At 35.6% G+C, this 19,234-nt stretch overlaps 1 protein-coding gene across 2 annotated transcripts in view; it reads left to right on the top strand.

Annotated features, from left to right (window-relative positions):
• The window catches only part of LOC138700194 (neurotrimin-like), a 712,090-nt gene that overhangs the window by 150,248 nt on the left and 542,608 nt on the right, over positions 1-19,234 (top strand). The gene's annotated exons all lie outside the window — the stretch shown is intronic.

Genomic DNA, 19,234 nt, shown 5'->3' with positions numbered 1-19,234 from the left:
CTGTCACTAACTATAAAATAATAATTATTTCGAAGTTGGGGTTGGGGAATGTCAAGATAAGCAAATTAAAGCTACTGCACCAGTGTAATTGAATATTGATTCTGCATTAAACTTTTCCTATTCACTCCCCCCCCCGCCAGAAATTCAATGATTTTGAAAAATTCCTCTTTCTCGTTATCTAAAAAGTAATTTGAATATTATTCCACTCATCTGTTTTTTCAATGAGATCCAATTCTGTTTCAAATTTCTTTACAATATAAGTTGGACGCGGAACCGTGCTTCAGTTATTCCTAAAGGAATTTCAAGTTCCAAAAACGTCTAACGAAAGAAGTTTCTTGTTTTGAAGAGGACGTATACAGATACTGTAGTTTTCTTTCCGGCTGCAGCCCAACTCATCTTTTTGTTTTAAAAATCGAAGTAAGCAAGATAAATGAATATTTTGCAATTCATTTCAGCCAAAATTAGAATGCTGATATATACCTCACAATAACACTCCACAACAACTATAGAATTTGGGAATCTTCCTCAAATTAACCATGTAAGTTTCTGTACACGTAACACGTCATACGAAATTGAATTTATTCTACAAAACCTTTAATGTCTCTTCATTTAAAGTTAAGCCGTCAACCTAACAATATATATACTGGGTGTTCATTTCAAAGTGTGTCATGACGTCACTGTTGTTGGGTCACCGATTTGAAGCGAGTTTCAGCTTACATGTTAGAGAAGTTGCCTATTATTTAAGGCGTTCTTCAATCTGAACTTGAGAACGTGTACGGTATAACTTGAACGTCGTAGCAACAGATGGCGGTCTGTGTGCTACCATAACCTCTTTCGAACTGTGTTTTGCGCCGGCAAGTCGTACGCAGGGTATTTGTTATCATCGGTTGTGTACGGTAACATTCCACAACACAAATCAAATGCTCCGTGTCCATGTTGACCGTCGAAGTTAATGTCAACAAATACGTAAGTAATCGTCTTAACCCTCTCCCCATATCCCGACAGTACGTATTTCCAAACAGTTCACATTCCTGCCACTACCGGCGTTACCGTACGTATCGGCACGTACTCTTCAGAATGAACGCCGTACTTGCTAGCCAACTTCTCTGCCTCTTAGATTATACACCTGAGCTGCGGAAGTGTAGGAAGATTGAATTCTCTAGGCTCATCAGCTAGCCACATGACGGCATACAGCGAGCCAAGATACATTTTGAACTGAACACCCAGTATATATATATATATATATATATATATATATATATATATATATATATATATATATATATATATAAATTGATCTAATAATATATCCATTCAAAAAAATTGTTTTTCTTAATATGATTTCAGTCACAATGTTATGATCTATTATCTTTAACAAACACGTATTTCGACAATAAATTTCGATTCTAGCCTATTTAGTTTAATTACTTAACTTTATCACTTCTATCCTAGATTGAAGATTATCGTCGGTCATAATGCACGTGAAAGTTCATGTCGTCAATTAACATCAAAATACAACCTAATACAGAAACATATCATCTGTTGTAAATGTCATCTATCACAACTTTGATGAATTAAGGTTTCAAGGTACAATCTCAACAAATACATTATGGTGTATATACATCTTTTGGACACAGAAAAGGCGTGTAATAACTGGATAATAAGAATATGGACACATGCAAATTAGATAAGTATAGATTAAAGATTGTAAGCATCTCTTCACTACTATTTTACATGCATTTTTCAGTTTTATTTTTTATTTTTTTATATAGTGAAGACCTGCAATTTTATATGTATATTGTAATCACACGTTTGTGTTTTTAACTAATTGACAATAAGGGTACATTTACAAAATAATATAAATATTGATGTCCCCAAACTATGTTGATTTTAATATGTTTTATGTTTATCAATGTATATTGCATTTTTGATCATAGAGGCACATGTACTTATTTAGAGATGATATTGCAGCATAGAAAGTCGTATCTGATGATGTCGGCATGACCGACGAAAACGTTAATACAGTATTAAATTATGTAATATAAGGACTTGTACCTTACACATATAGAAAGGAAAGTCATTGACTGAAAATACATATTTGTATTGAAGATAAATGCACATCAAAACTCTAAACTAAAGATGATACGACTCATCATTAGAGTCCTGTGTTTGATTACCCAGAGTAGGTATGCCAAAACCCTGCACATTGTGCAGTCGCGCACATTGTGCAGTAGTCTCTGTGCGATGTGCACTTTCTATTCCCCTACCTGGAGGGAGTAAATCGCCTTGGAGGGGAACGCGACAGGGCTATACAAACCTGCAACAACATATCAGCTTTTCTTGCAGTAACGCAGATTCAGTACGGGTGCTGATTTGGCTGTGTCTGTGAATGAGTTATGATAAATGAAGAAGAAGAGAAATTACGATTCATATAACAATTGTTATGTTTTTCTCAGCCAACAGTAATTATTTTAAAATGAAAGGCTTTCATCACCCATGTCGAGGTAATAGTGTTGTGACAGTTTAGATCAGATCAGTAAAGTTCTCGAAATATTATATTTTATTTATTATTTATTATTATTATTATATTATATTTATTTCTTAATCACGGCAAAACGAACTTGACAATGGCGTTGTTTTAGAGTCTGTACTAACAATCAATGGTTAGATGACTTATGACTTTCACTTCATAAGCTGGTAAGTGATGAGAATATAGTGAGGAATACATGTGAGGCTCTCGAGGTTGTAAGGAGCGAAGAAAGCAACTATTTGCAAGGCGGAAATATGTTCTGGAAAAATATATAATGGCAAATTTTCCATCTCACGTCACTATATTATGCTAATATACTTACATTAATAAATCTTTAAACCTGACATAAATAGAATATCGGCGCTCCACAGCTTGTTAACTACATTTTTAATTTCTTTCAGTAACGCTCCCAACTTGTCGATACTTGCTCTCTACGTTTTCCAAATAAACTATATGTGAATTTAAATTCTAAGCTTAATTTATATCATTTATTAATATTAATGTTAAATTATATTGACATACAATAAGGAAATTATTTCAGTATAAAACTTCACAATGTCCTACTGCATGTAATTAATTGGGAGTATAATATTTTCTTCAACATTTTTGTACCAGTGGTCCCAATAAATAATAATGCTTGACGAACAATGAAAGAGTAGAGTGTATTATTTTAAAATAATTAGTACCTACTACGTAAAATGAAATACTTGTTCGTTTTTTGTTGTTTCGAAATTACTGCAATATTTTTTTCTTCAAATACTATATAAAAGTCATATTAATAAATTATGCTTTACAAACCACTACTTTGTGAAGCATAACTGAGTAAGTCTAAAGTTTCTTGTATTACAATATTGTCAAGTATAGACACTGATAATAACCGTGTTTTTTTTTCCTTCTGCTAAGTGTGTTTATAATGTCCAAATGCCTATTTAATCCAACCCTAGAAGCGCAGACTAGATTATTGTACACCCCTCCAGCTATCGAATGATGCAGTCTGCACAGACCGGCGATCCGCTCACAAAACTGCACATAGGGTGCTATTCATAGACATTTCGCTAGCCCGCGCTACGAGGGTGCTAAACAGGATTCATATATCATATCGCTAACACTGGTTTATGAATACGAAAAACGTTAGTTCGCTGATCATCCACCGAAAGCCCGCGCTAAGAATATCTATGAATAGGACCCCTAGAGTCTAATTTCTGGCATGCCTGACCTAGAGTCACCAAGCAAGCCGCAACAGTGTAGTTGCGTATGGGGTATAGATCAATGGCAATGAACTCCAGACACAGAGTTCAGATCTGCCTTCAGTGAAGAAGGCAGTCAACATGCCGAAACAAAACAAGAAGTAGTTAGTATGAATAATTTTGCTTTTACTGTTATTTATTGTACTATTGTAATTTCCACCATTTATTTATTTAATTTATACATGTGTATATTCATAGACTGTCCCGTTACAATGTTCATGTGTAAAACAAGTATTCATAATAATTAATTTATACAATCTGAAATTAGAGACGGTAATACATGGAGATAAAAGAGAACCCTACAAATATTTCTATATGAACGAAAATTGAAACATCAGGGCCGAAATATGCTTTACATATTCCAATATTAAGACATTTTCAAATGTGAATATTCAATATTCAAAGATAAACCACACATGTTGAGCCAATTATACAGTGTTCATAGATTTGATAAGAAACGTAAAAAATTATATATTACAGTTATATGAACACTAATAAATATAATATAATTATTAAAAAATTAGTAAAAGTCAGACATGTTTCGGAGATGCTTCTCCTTTAAGCCAAACAACAACGCGGTTCGATCACCTGAACCACCCGTCGTGGTAAAGTCACTGAGGATGGATATATTATATTTATTAGTGTTCATATAACTGTAATATATAATTTTTTACGTTCGAATATTCAAATTTCAATCCTGCCACACTATCCGTGGTCGCTATATCCAAGTTCAACTATATAGCGCCTATACATAAGAAAACATGGACCTGAAATATATGGTATACTGTAATTCAGTTGTCTAAGTATAATTTTGAAATGAATTAAAATGTAAGACCATCGATTGTCATGAATGCAAATATAAAGCAAAAGAAAATCTCTATAGTTAGACAAAGTTTACGAAAAATAAATCCCTCAGTCCCTACCAGTCTTCAGATCTCTCCACAATAGTGATCTTATTCTACACCTGGCAACACTGGCTGGAGCTAGCGTTCTCAATTAGCTTAATGACTCCGCTTGTCGAAAATCTGCCCTATATGCGTGCGGATGAGAACGAGTGAGAATTCGTTCGTCTGTTGCGTTACAGAGCAATTGCAACACTTCGCTGTATACTGAATGGAAACCTGCAACCAGGTCAGAAGCCGCCATTGATAGGCACGTTACATTACATCAGCTGATTCGTGATACGTGTATTTTTGAAGTTAGTGAATGACGTCATGCGGTCTTCCGATTCCCCTCCGTCAACCTGTTGGAATTATCATATGCGCTTCGTATTATCCCGTTTGTTGTATGAGTAATCTAGGCTTCAACGTTGTTTTGTTAGAAATTTTATTAATGCGGATAATTATTTTACAATATTTAGTTTTAATATTCTACCTTGTCCTACCAATTTTTACACGACGGAAGTTTTCAGAGCACTAAAACTGTTGTAATTGAAAGAGGTGGTATTAGATGGCGACATATGTATTTAAAATAGATTAGTCCTGGATGAACATATGACTCGGTTAGGAGAGAAATTTTATATAATATTCTTATTGAATTTGGTATTCCCAAGAAACTAGTTCGGTTAATTAAAATATGACTCAGTGAAACGTACAGCAGTCCGTATAGGTCAGTTTCTGTCAGATGCGTTTCCAATTCACTGTGGGCTAAAGCAAGGAGATGCACTATCACCTTTACTTTTTAATTTTGCTCTAGAGTATGCCATTAGGAAAGTCCAGGATAACAGAGAGGGTTTGGAATTGAACGGGTTACATCAGCTGCTAGTCTATGCGAATGACGTGAATATGTTAGGAGAAAATCCACAAACGATTAGGTAAAATACAGGAATTTTACTTGAAGCAAGTAAAGAAATAGGTTTGGAAGTAAATCCCGAAAAGACAAAGTATATGATTATGTCTCGTGACGAGAATATTGTACGAAATGAAAATATAAAAATTGGAAATTTTATCCTTTGAAGAGGTGGAAAAATTCAAATACTTGGGAGCAACAGTAACAAAATAATATAAATGATACTCGGGAGGAAATTAAACACAGAATAAATATGGGAAATGCCTGTTATTATTCGGTTGGGAAGCTTTTATCATCAAATCTGCTGTAAAAAAAATCTGAAAGTTAGAATTTATAAAACAGTTATATTATTGGTTGTTCTTTATGGTTGTGAAACTTGGACTCTCACTTTGAGAGAGGAACATAGGTTAAGGGTGTTTGAGAATAAGATGCTTAGGAAAAATTTGGGGCTAAGAGGGATGAAGTTACAGGAGAATGGAGAAAGTTACACAACACAGAACTGCACTCATTGTATTCTTCACCTGACATAATTAGGAAAATTAAATCCAGACGTTTGAGATGGGCAGGGCATGTAGCACGTATGGGCGAATCCAGAAATGCATATAGAGTGTTAGTTGGGAGGCCGGAGGGAAAAAGACCTTTAGGGAGGCCGAGACGTAGATGGGAAAATAATATTAAAATGGATTTGAGGGAGGTGGGATATGATGATAGAGAATGGATTATTCTTGCTCAGGATAGGGACCAATGGCGGGCTTATGTGAGGGCGGCAATGAACCTCCGGGTTCCTAAAAAGCCAGTAAGTTAGTAAGTAAGTATACTTTTTCACTGCTTGTATACTTTGTGCCCTGTGGCCTTAACTCTACCAGTATAAGTAAATTATTATTATTATTATTATTATTATTATTATTATTATTATTATTAAAAATAAAAACAAAAAATAGCGTTGCAATTGAGGTGGACGGGATCGGGAAGAATGTGCTATTAGTGAAATCGGATATCTTTGTTGTATACCACGAAAGTGGAAAACAAAAGATGCAATATTATTCCTATTTGTAACTCCGCACATCGTTCTACGGCAAGTTTTGTAGAAGAAATTCACATTGTAAGATCTCAGAGGAGCTGAAAGTAACATGGATGGATGTTCGGTACACGACAAGTTACGTTGCTCTAAAATAATAATAGAATAGTTGGGGAAAATTCCTTGCATGAAAGCAGATCCACTGCACAGATTTGAATGTATACATGTGCCCAATTCGTGAGAAATGCACAGTAGTTCATGACGAAAGAACTTTACTCGCCATTGCTATTTCTGGTGTTGAGGGAGTGACGCGCCGAGGGACCGGCGCGGCGGCGAGAAGGAAGCATCCAAACAAAACGATCTTACGCACATTCATAGCCTCCAATGCGTGTTTTGTGTTACAGCGATTGGAACGTTTCTGGACTGCGTCCACATTGTTATTAAGTCACCACAGAGCGAGTTGTGTAACATCACCTCAAACATTATTTAGCTAGTCGTTTTTGCTTCTTTTTATTTAACTTATATTTTGGAAATTTAGATTTTATAGGCTTTCATAATTATGTTAAACCAGTTACTTTACAACCAGGAACGTAGCATTTATCCGGCATTTTTCAACCGAAATTTTGCAAACCACTATGAATAAGAACCACAGTGTATCATAATTATTAGGGCCGTGACATCGGTTTATTTGTATTAGTTTGAGGTCGATTGAAGGTGGACATACGACGCCGGACGTGTTTCAAGTACAGGTCGCGGAAGCGAATTTGACACACGCCTAAGCAAGCACTTTCCGTATTTTATATACGATTATTGCGTATTATAAAATCAAGACAACACAATCATTGTATAAGTTATAAGGGTTAATATCGGAAAGATCTAAAATGCTGGTGAGGTTGAAAAATCATACTTAAATTGTCACAAATATGGTGAAACATAAGTCTGAAAAAAAAATACATATATATATATATATATATTTTTTTTTTTAGTTTGTCATCTAACAAAGGAAAAAGGAGTCGTAGAGATGGTTAACGGAAACGATGCAGCTTCCATAAGTATTGCCCAAACTTTTTTTGGTGACCCAAATATTAAAAAACAGTGTGAATATATTTAATCTAATTTTTTATTTATCCCCTCTACAATTGAACGTCTCAAAAAGACTGGTGTTAATTTGGTGGAGCAAATTTCGATAGTAAATAATCTCATCTCAAAAGTGAATGATCTGTAAGATGATATAAGCAAAAAAGGTGTGTGCGAAAATGAACACAGTAATAGGCCTACATAAAAACGGTGGTTTCAATTCATTATGCAAAATTGCAGGAGTTTTGTCAGATGACAAGTGCGATTGTTGTCAACTTGATGTAGAAATGGATGATGTGAAATATTTTATATATGCGCCCTTGGTTTCAGTCGATGTTGAACTCAGTTTTTCTGCATATAAGGTTATACTATCCGACACTCGGCGGTCATTTTCATTTGAAACTTTTAAAATGAATGTTGTTCATTGCAGCAGCAACCGAAACCATGCCAACAACATGCAAGAAAAGTAAGGTACAGAATAGATGTGATAAATAAATTAATGGAACAGTTAAATATAGGGAAAGCAAAATTGTACGCTATGTTTTCGGCATTCTAAAACTGTAATGCAAAACTCGGGGGGGGGGGATCTTTTCAGTCTTATGTTTTATTACATTTACGACAATTTAAGTATGATTTCCAGAAATTAATGTCAACCGGTTCTTCTGTATGTTGTGAAACTTGGACTCTAACTTTAAGAGCGGAACAGAGATTAAGGGTATTTGAGAATAAGGTTCTTAGGAAAAATATTTGAGGCTAAGAAGTTACAGGAGAATGGAGAACATTACACAACGCAGAACTGCACGCGTTGTATTCTTCACCTGACATAATTAGGAACATTAAATCCAGATGTTTGAGATGGGCAGGACATGTAGTACGTATGGGCGAATCCAGAAATGCATATAGAGTGTTACTTAGGAGACCGGAGGGAAGGAGACCTTTGGGGAGGCCGAGACGTAGATGGGAGGATAATATTAAAATGGATTTGAGGGAGTTGGGATATGATGATAGATACTGGATTAATGTTGCACAGGATAAGGACCATGGCGGGCTTATGTGAGGGGGCAATGTACCTACGGGTTCCTTAAATGCTATTTGTAAGTAAGTAAGTAAATGCGGCTAAGAGCAGTCTTTTTTCTTTCCTTCATATTTTTTCTTTAGGAAAAAAAAGATCCAAATGCGGTTGCTGTTGTCATCAGATGAGGAAGTAAAGCGTACGGTTTCGTAGAATGAAATGTTATTGTTTAGCTTTTTGTCTTTGCGGTAACTTTGAATCTTAAATATTAGACAGAATTACTATGGGACTCCAGTTACGTGGGGTCAGAACATTTTCTGACCTCTGGACTTCATTTAGACAATGGAGTGAGTCGTGGCTTTCACGCGACCGACTGAATAGGTTTACTGCTTGAAATGAAGACGAAATTGACTACGGATAAAGATAAATAATTGAGACAAAATCCTCTTCCCAAGCACACCATTACCTCGTTTTCAACTTTAGGTAACGTATGACCATGGTACTTATTGTAGACGTCTCTGGTATATAAAGATGAGAACATGTCTATTAAAAATCACTGTTCTATAGATAACGATGCCAGCTGACGTACTAGTCTGTTTCACAAGTAATAAGTGGGTACTGTATTAATAAAACTGAGAAGAGTGAAAGATTTTGTTAAGTATTCGATATTGAGTATCACCTACCACGAACATTATGCAGTGCTCCTACAACAGACCTTTCCGGTTTCGAACATACGTAATTAACGTTCTATGACTCTGAGGTGCATGAAAATAGTACCAATGGTAAGGGAAACTCAAAAAGTTTAGTCTCTTACCTTTATACTGTAGATGTTCAATGTGTCCTCCCTTGGTAACGTGGCACACATAAAGCCTATAGTGAAGTTCCACGTAGATACGCGGATTTTCCGAACCCCAGATTCTGAGGTTATGTCTGTTCACCTTACCAGAAAGATGAAAGTGGCTTCGTCAGAAAACATCACAGAACGAATAAATTCATCATCGTTTTCAATTAAAGTCTGTATACTTATGCAGAAATTTCTTCGTAGCACTTTGTCCTTTGGTTTTAGGACTTGCAACAACTGTAGTCGGTACGGATGAAATCGCAACCGCTTGCGAAGAATCTTGCCTTAAAATCAGTGTACCATACATTTACGGATTGTAGGCCCACTGGGTGGATCTGCAGCAAACTTTGTTCGGTAATGCCGTTGCACATTAATAACCGACTGGTTTACATGAAAATCAAGCTTTTCTGTCCTCTATAGCACCATTTCGCCTCAACAATGAATGCCATTTACTAAAACCGTAGAAAACAAGGGTTAAAATGAAGTTATTGCCATAATTCAATAGAAACATATAGGAAGTAATATGAAGTATACACATTAAAACTAAATGATATATCAATCTTCATTAAACTATGGTAGGTATTCACTTAATTTTATCCCTTGCTTTCTCCGTTTTTAATAAATGGCGCTTGGCCCACTATGGCTCTGAACCCTTCATATGCGCTATTATGAAGCAGTGTTACCAGCTAGGAAAACAATGTTGCCACAACTAAACTTTTTGAGTTCCTCTTTCCATTGGTGATATTTTCATGTACCTCAGATTCATAGAGCGTAAATTACATGTGCTTGAAGCCTGAAAGGTCTTTTGTAGGAGCACTGTATATTCTCAAGTAGCGGAATTCTTTGATTGTGTGATCAGCATGTTGCAGAGCTATTGTTTATAACAATATAACACTGTACAAATACGACATAAGGAACAAATATATTGAGTCCCTTTGTATAGAAAATATAAATCTGCACAATCTTGTGAAGCAGTGACGTAACTTACACTCCCGCAGACCGTGCGTTGCGGGGGGGGGGTCCCCCGAGGCCAGGGGGGGCCGAAAAAGTTCAGTGGTTTAGTGACGCATATTTGGAAATGAGTTCGAATTACAGTTTAACCTCTTCCCTTCCTATATATTTTACCAGTTTTGTGAAAAAAAAGTATCATATTTTTTTTATTTTTGTATAGAGGCCATTTAATATTACAGAATCACTGTACATCACTAATTTTCTTACATACCTAAAAATCACTATGAAATAGACATACATTCATACCTGAATTATTATCCCGAGTTATCTCGTGCACCTTGATTCCAGCTCTGGTAATTGTCCCACTTTGATTTTCTCCTTAACTAATTACCAACTTATGTTTTTTTTATGGATTAATTTATGAGGTACAATACCAGTGCTGTTATCAAGGCGTTAAATGTTGCTTGTCGTGTTATAGACTCGAAAGAAGGTTATTACGCACAGTGGCACATTGCATTCCGGACAGTAGTATCTGCTCTTGTGTCGAATTTGATTGTATTTTGAGTCTCTCGCAATACTACACATGAAACACTGTCTGATTGCTTGTTCTTCTTCAGAGTTCGTGGAATAACTTCTGGAGAATGTCTACCTGTAAGCCGAAGTGGGTTGGGCGATTTTCCTGGCCATCCTACCTTGAGTGATAGGACGTTCGGGGTGTATTTTTCGAAAATCTTACGAATTACCACCATTCGATAGTCCAAGGGTGTCTTCCTGCCTTCAGATATCGTATATAAAACGTAGGAATTCCACAGGGCCAACTCGAGAAGATGAAAGAAGATATTTTTATAATATCGCTTTCCACTATTTCGCGGGACAGGATAAGCTGCCAAGTGCTGGTCTTCCTTGTCGACTCCTCCCATTGAGTTGTTATAGTCGACCACTATTTTCGGCTTCAAATCATCCTTGATGATGACCATCTCAGCGCTGTGTATTGTGTTAAGAAGCACCACATCTTTTTTACCCTTCAACCTGAGGGTAATGTTCTTGTCCCTCTGCATGGAAACGTATATATTCGGGATAATAATCCTTAGCAACGAAAATGGGACTCAAACGAGTTAACTCGGGTTAATAAATTTTGACAGAAGTTAGCAACCCGAGTTAAGTGGTTAAGGCCCACATTATGTATTTTCCATAACGCATAGCCACTCTTTTTACTCTCTGACATATGGAAATCTGTGGTAATGACCGCCATCGCTGGACTCGAGGATGCGTATACAATGATCCAACTGGAATACTTCGTATCATACACCCCCGTCGATTGCCTCAGTAGACTCGCCCACAACCATGCTGCAGTGACACCGACGTTGAAAATGTGACAGGGATTTTTATGGATGGAGACATTGTTTCCCGTGGTGTATTTTCACGTCATCAGGTTGCCAGCCGTAGTCGCAATATATAAACAGTAAACGCACATTGAAATAAAGAAGTTTTGTATAGCAACACGTCTGCTTGTTACTAGATTTAATTCATCATTTTTCTCGTGTTTTGTGATAATGAAATCTTTTAAAAGTAATTATTAACATTTAAGTGGCGCAGAAACGCAAAATGAAAAAAACTTGAAAAATAGTTTTCGAAATTGACTAAAATAGACTTAGTATTTTGACCAAGCAGTCAAACACAAACTACTGTGGTGGAATGAATCCCAGTGTTCTAGTACCATGACTCAAGAAAGACTTAGTGCTCTCAGTGTAGGCCTATTAAGTATTGAATGTGAAAAGCCCAAAGACTTGATTTACATGATCTGATTGAGTCATTTGCTTCTCAAAAACCAGAAGAGAAAAGCGCTTGTTGAACTAAGCTTCACATTAAATTTATCTTAGGTAGACCTAGTGTTGTGTAAATATAGCCTTAGTAAAATAGCAATTATATAATTTAAATGTTTTTTTCAGTTCTGTTCACTTAATTTTGTTAAAAATTGGAGTATTTTGCTATGCTAAATTATTTTATTCAAATTAGATGTAAAAAATAAAATTATGGATATATGAAAAAAATGGCAGTAAGGAAAGGGGCCCAGATTGTCATTTTTGCTGGGGGACCCAGCTATAAAAAGTTACGCCACTGTTGTGAAGAATCGAATCGAACTCAAATCATTAGAGACGCTTCTGCTTGAACAAAAGCGAAGAACACTGTTGAAGTTTATAATATAATTAATAACCTGAGTTTGCAAGACTTTTCACTTCATCTATTCAGTGTATATGCCAAGAAAATGAGGACAGTATGTACGTGTAACTAAAAAGGTGTTACTGTTGGCAATGCACCAACTCTATAATTATATTATAACCCATATTTTGATATTAAGTTGAGTTGTGCTAAATTTTAATTTGACTATCACTGTAATCCTTTTACCAGATGACGTATATTAATTACATGGTAGGGAGGATGCGTTACACAAGACTTGCAAGCACTTCCGAGGTAATTAAAGGAAGTAAGCATGGCAACAACTAGTGAAACAATGTGATGACGTCACTATCTTTGTCAACTCCCTAAGTTTTTCTAACGATGTAGGCTAGGCCTCATAAATTAGATCTCCGTCCTTAGGGTTCGAGTGCCATCATGATGACACACCCTCCGTATCAGATGTATACTCTCGCTCCACAGACAATGGAGCCGTCTGGGAACTCCAGTACCACAGTACTGCGTCTGTAGCAATGTTCTCCGACTTTTGTATGCCGCGTAACCATTGAAACAATGCTAATTATTGGCTGTTACATATTATTACGTATGGCATTATTATTATTATTATTATTATTATTATTATTATTATTACCGAGAGGGCTAGCGGGGTGGTAGAGGGCTGGCCTTGCATTCGGGAGGTCCGGGGTTCGATCCCAGAGGCCAGCAATCCTAACTGAGATTTTTCATGGTTTTCTCAGTTATTTCCAGGCAAATGCCGGGATTGTACCTCTTGAAAGTCCGGCCATGGACAGCGATCCTTCCTTAATCCTTTCATATGTGTGAGTGAATGCTGTGTAATGTCTTAAATTTTTGTGTTGTATCGGAGGTGGCCCTGGCATTGAGCTGATCCCTCCTCCAGGGAGGCCGTCTATGTCCTTGTGTGGTCAAAAAAGTATGTATGTGATCCATAGATTAATTCCTCTCCCGACAGGTCGCGGCCCTGTAAGACCCGGGTGGCGTGGGTCGTGTAAAGAAACCTAAAAGGGAAAGGTTAAACTAAGGGAAAGAAGAAGAAGAAGAAGATTATTATTATTATTATTATTATTATTATTATTATTATTATTATTATTATTATTATTATTATTATAGGAGAAGGTGGTAATATGGAAATGGGGCAGTCTTTTTCCACAGTCTCTAATTTGAAAACGACGAAGTTAAAAATGGGATTTGAGGTGATCCCTTATAGGAATATCCATAGACGGAGAGAGAACAGTGTCCTTGAGGGGGCAAAGCAAAACCATAGAATCTCGATATAATAATGTTATGGGGGACATTATTTTCCTTCTCCCCCCGTTATAGCTTGACCGTGGTACAGTATATCTGAATATGATCATTTAATAAAGGTATTTTCGGGCGGCATATTTCTTACAGTGTTATATCCATATCCGCGATGTTTCGGACCAAGTTGTATAGTTCTTGAAGTGCAGGTCTACTACAAATTATAATAGGGCATAACTTAAAACAATCTCCCTACTTTTTTGTCATACACAAAAACATGTATACATCAATAACACTACATAACAACGCTAACAGAAACTTATTTGAAGCTTACCTTCCTGAAGATACCATATGAAATGTAAATTCTAATTATTTTACTTAATCTCTCGTCTTTAAATTTACACATTGTACCAGGATAATTTTTCTTTTCTCAGCATTAATCTGCAGTATGTTGTTCATATTTCTGCAAGTGACGGCTTTACCTGCAGACTTCTAACACATGAGTACAGGCTGTTACAAAAGAAACATTACAGTGCTTCCAATCCTCAAATGGGGTATAGAAATTCTTATACATTCGGAAATTTAAAATAAATATTATATTTCGGACACAAGATCTGAAGACATTAATTCGTCAATTTGAACACAGAAACTTATCATAAACGGAAACAAGAAAAATCTTTTAAATTCAATATTTTATAACGTTACTAGAAAAAAAAAAAAAGGAGCTCAGACAAGTTGGGGGGCAGTGCCCTCCCATTCCCCCCATAACTCCGCCTACGGGAATATCGTTTCTCCTTGTGTGCAAAGTCATAACATGATTACATCAAGGAATCAGGTGTTATGTTTTATAAAGTTCTTATGCCGCATAATTGGACTTCCCAGAAAATAAGGTTGCAATACGGGACAGACAAACTGTCTGCGTAAATTCTAAAAATTAAGCCTGGAATCATATACAATGCTTAAGACATGAACACTAGTAACACATTAGACACAGAATTCATATGGAAGTCAATGTCTTGATAGTTATGTCCAAAATATGAAGTTATCCCGTTTTCCATAGATGAAAGCCCTAGTTTTGTCCTCAGCACCTTTCATGCACATTTATCAGTACTTACACACAAATTAGAAGGTTCCAAGACCCTAGTTTTATCCTGAACATCGAGAATATGTGACAAGCCTGTCCCATAATACCACCACTCATACCATAGCATAAAACCTTGAATAAATTTAATTTACAATGGCATTTGATTGCCATGATGCTGGGCATTACAAATCTATACCTCCTACTCTTTTACGCATAAAGATAATTTCTCTGCCTTAATTTGTTACTGCGTAACAGCCGACAAAAGCACTCTCTGCAAAAACTTTTTATCACTGACGCGGCGTAATGAACATGATCCCCTCTCGTGCACAACTCTCACTCGATGGGCTTACTGTATCCCATTGCAGACAAAGACTGCCCGAGGAGGAAAATATGCCACTGTACGTAACAGATAGCGTCACTAATTTTAGAAAAACAGTCTTGTGCCTTACAACCCCATCCCTTATTACCACCTTCTCCTCTATTATTATCCATTTTCCCCCCCATTCTCAGCAAGGAGATGGCGACAGAGCTGTTATTTCTTAACTTCGCCGCTGATTAACAAACCGTCTTTGTTCTTTTTTTCTGTTTAATTCGTGGCGTCACCAAGCCAGCAAGGGAATAGAAAATTCACGTTCCTCTTTCTTTTCCCGCACCCTAGAAGCCGTTCCACGGTGGATGAAGCATGACCTTGGATGCGTTGTGGACGAAAATGCGTTTACTCCGTAAGATTTCCACGACAAATTAAAAACAGTTAAACACATATACAATTTAGTTAACAATAAGTAAGTAAATTTTATCCCTGAACAGGACGCATTTAAAACCCATCTTATGCTCACCCACTGCACATGTCAATTGTCTTGCTTAATCGGCCGTTTACACGACATCTTGCAACATTAATAGAAAGCGTCATAATTTCCATGTTCCTCTGCATCTTTGATAATTTTACACGTGACCGGTGTCAGGAATGCTATTAGAAGTGAGCTGGTAGGTTGAGATGCGTGGGCAATGAAAGACATGGGTTCAAGTAGGGCTACTATGATACAAAAAATGAACTTTTTGCTGTAATTTTTCTATCAAAGCATATTTATATACAAATTTGAAAATATTAAGTAATGTGCCACTTCAGACATAGGATATATGAAGGATTTGGAGTTAAATTTATTTTTTATTTGTAATAATGGATAAAATTAAAACAAAATCAATGTATCATAATAGTCTTCTGTGTAGGGCTATTCTGGTACAGTGCTATAAATTTGACATTTTATACAGAGCAATGAAGTAAGGCTATTGTGATACACACAGATGCTTAATGTATCATTTGTAACAGTTTGATTGAAAACATATTAATTTGACTAAGATATGCTGGGTAACTTTCGGTGCTGGACCTCGGACTCATTTCACCGGCATTATCACCTTCATATCATTCAGACGCTAAATAACCTAGATGTTGATACAGCGTCGTAAAATAACCTAATTAAAAAGAAATTGACTAAGATTGAGCAAGTTCTGTTATGATTCCCTTTTCCCATAAAATTTAAACAATTTACTGAAACTTTAACACCTTACTGCTAATACTAGAAAATTGATGTGTGTTCCACCAATAGTTTTGTTGTGTGTAAGAAAATAGATTGAGAAAGTTATTATACGGTGTGTATTGCTAAAATACTCTTAGAATATGTTTTTAAATAATTATGAATGCATTTTCCTAAGTTGTGTTAAATTTAAGGAGCAAGAAGGATGACTATTAAGCTAAAAAGTTAGGTAAAAATGTAAAAATAAGTTTATATGTGCAATTTTTAAACTTATACAGCACTGTAGATGCTAACATGTCAATTCAAACATTCCTCAAGAGTTGAGGATTATGAAATATCCTTCAAAAGTTAATACATTATTTTAAGTTAGAAAATCGATCAACTTGGTCAACTTCTTTCTTAGTAAACATAGTATCATAATAGCTCTAAAAGTGTCTCATAATAGCCTTAAAAAGAATATCATAATAGCCCTTTTCATTAATACACTAATTACTGCTAGACTCATCAACATTCAGAGTTATTCTTTAGAGAAAAATGAAGCTGGCAATATTCTGAGTGAAGTGCCAGATACTGGGAAGCGAGAAGCCTCATGCCTCTGTTTAGTTCTTAGTTTTTAGTTCTTTAAGGATTTTGTTTAGTTCCTTCATTAGATTTAATTTTAAGTTGTATTAAGTTAATTGTTTTAATCTTGAGGTTGTGTATAGGTAAAAGATAAGTTATCTATGTACAGCTGTCAAAAAAAAAAAAAAAAAAGTGGCCGCACTCGTGAACAGCGAATATTTTCAAAGTCCACTTCGGGTCGCGGCGATGTTACACGATGCATGTGCTTGTACAAGCAGTTCCCGAACTATGAAAGTGTTCCATGTCTGCGCCTCGTAGGCCAGAGGTAGAGTGCTTGTTTAATGATTCAAAGGTTGTGGGTTCGGGCCTTTTTCAAGTTTTCATTTTATTTTTTAATCGTTCTTTAGCGATGTAAATACTATTCAAATTATCATTTATATCCAGTTATCGTTCTTTATGGATATCACGTTATTTATATTTTGTTATCGTTCTTTAGAGATATGAATAAAATTCAAGTCATCATTTGTATTCTGTTATCGTTTTATAACGATATGAATAAAAATTATTATTATTGTATCTCCAATGGTGGTTAGCCCTATTTTACATATGCATGTTAGGGCTATAGTTTCATACACAAAAAAGATAGGCATAAAGAGAAATAGAAAAGAAAATTAAATTAGCTTACGCAATGTAAACAAAACATGAACAAACCGTAAATTAGGCATTGCGAGTGCAAAATAAATATCAGGTATCAATTTGAAACATACAAAAACATTAACAACACACATACGTAACACTTCTACAACACAAATACGCAGCTTTCCGTACCATACATCATAAATTAATACACAATAGTCACACAAACACAATCAAACTATAATTACGACATTGCGACGACATCAAGCATCACATAACTGACTCACATACATAACAAATCAAGCATCCGTTACAACACATACACTTCAACATAGTAACCACACTTTTAAAAGTTACAAATTTGGCTCCAAGAAGAATAAATAGGACACTGTTACTAATTACTATTCTTCTACAATTTCTTAAATACATCTGTAATAAATCTGTGAAATTCCGATATGAATAATATTCACGTTTTTTATATTCTCTTATCGTTCTTTAGCGATATAAATAATATTCAAGTTATCATTTATATTCTGTTTTCCTTCATTAGCATTATAAAATAATATTCAAGTTATTTATATTGTTATTGTTCTTTCGCAATATAAATAATCTGTATTTTATGTAAGTAATTATTATAACACAAATAACCATCTTTCTTTGTAAAACAGGTTATTTTATTTAGATAATTAAATACGTATTATATAATATCTTATATTAATTAAACAAACCGATATTTATCATTTATATTGTGTTATTGTTCTTTAGTGATACTGTATAAATAATATTCAAGTTATTTATATTGTAATCGTTCTTTAGCGATATAAATAACATAAATTTAATATTAGGTTTGGAAATATCCAGTTGCATAATTCTGGTATTAGTTTTTCTTTTCGTATTATTACATTATACTATCTTGAACCACAATAAAATGAAAAGGAGTAACGAGGAATTGAACCTGAGACGTTGACATCTAAATTTCGACGTTCGTCCGCTGAGCTACGAGGGCAAAAGTGTGGAAACATTTTCGGAAAAATTGGCCCAATCACACTCTAAGATTTTCTGATGATTCGTAGAAGCTAGTCCAGGATGCGGGGGGCAAAGGCTAATTGAGATTTCCCTGTCTCTGATCGGGTCAAACATCCTGATAGAATTAATATTTAACCCTTGCCGTGACTTTCGATGAAGTCCGGAGGGCCCAATTAGTCAAATCCACTCTCCTCATCTCCACGCTTGGGTCCCCTGGAATTTAATAAGATGCGAAAGAGATAGTAGTGTGCGGAAAGCAACGGGATGTTACCGCATTTAGGCCTATCCTTCCCAAGAAAAACTGTAAACATGAACAAAGGAAGCTTTTAATAGAAGAAGAAGGATCTTCTGCGGACCTCTGGAAAAAGAACTAAGGAAGAGACTAGTGAAGTGCTTTGTGTGGAGTGTGGCATTGTATGGGGAAGGAACATGGACATTACGACGAAATGAAGAGAAACGAATTGAAGCATTTGAAATG

This window comes from Periplaneta americana, chromosome 5 (genome assembly GCF_040183065.1).
Source record: "Periplaneta americana isolate PAMFEO1 chromosome 5, P.americana_PAMFEO1_priV1, whole genome shotgun sequence".
Classification (NCBI taxonomy): Eukaryota; Metazoa; Arthropoda; class Insecta; order Blattodea; family Blattidae; genus Periplaneta; species Periplaneta americana.
The sequence above is the reverse complement of the archived record's forward strand: the minus strand, read 5'-3'. Positions and strand labels throughout refer to the sequence as shown.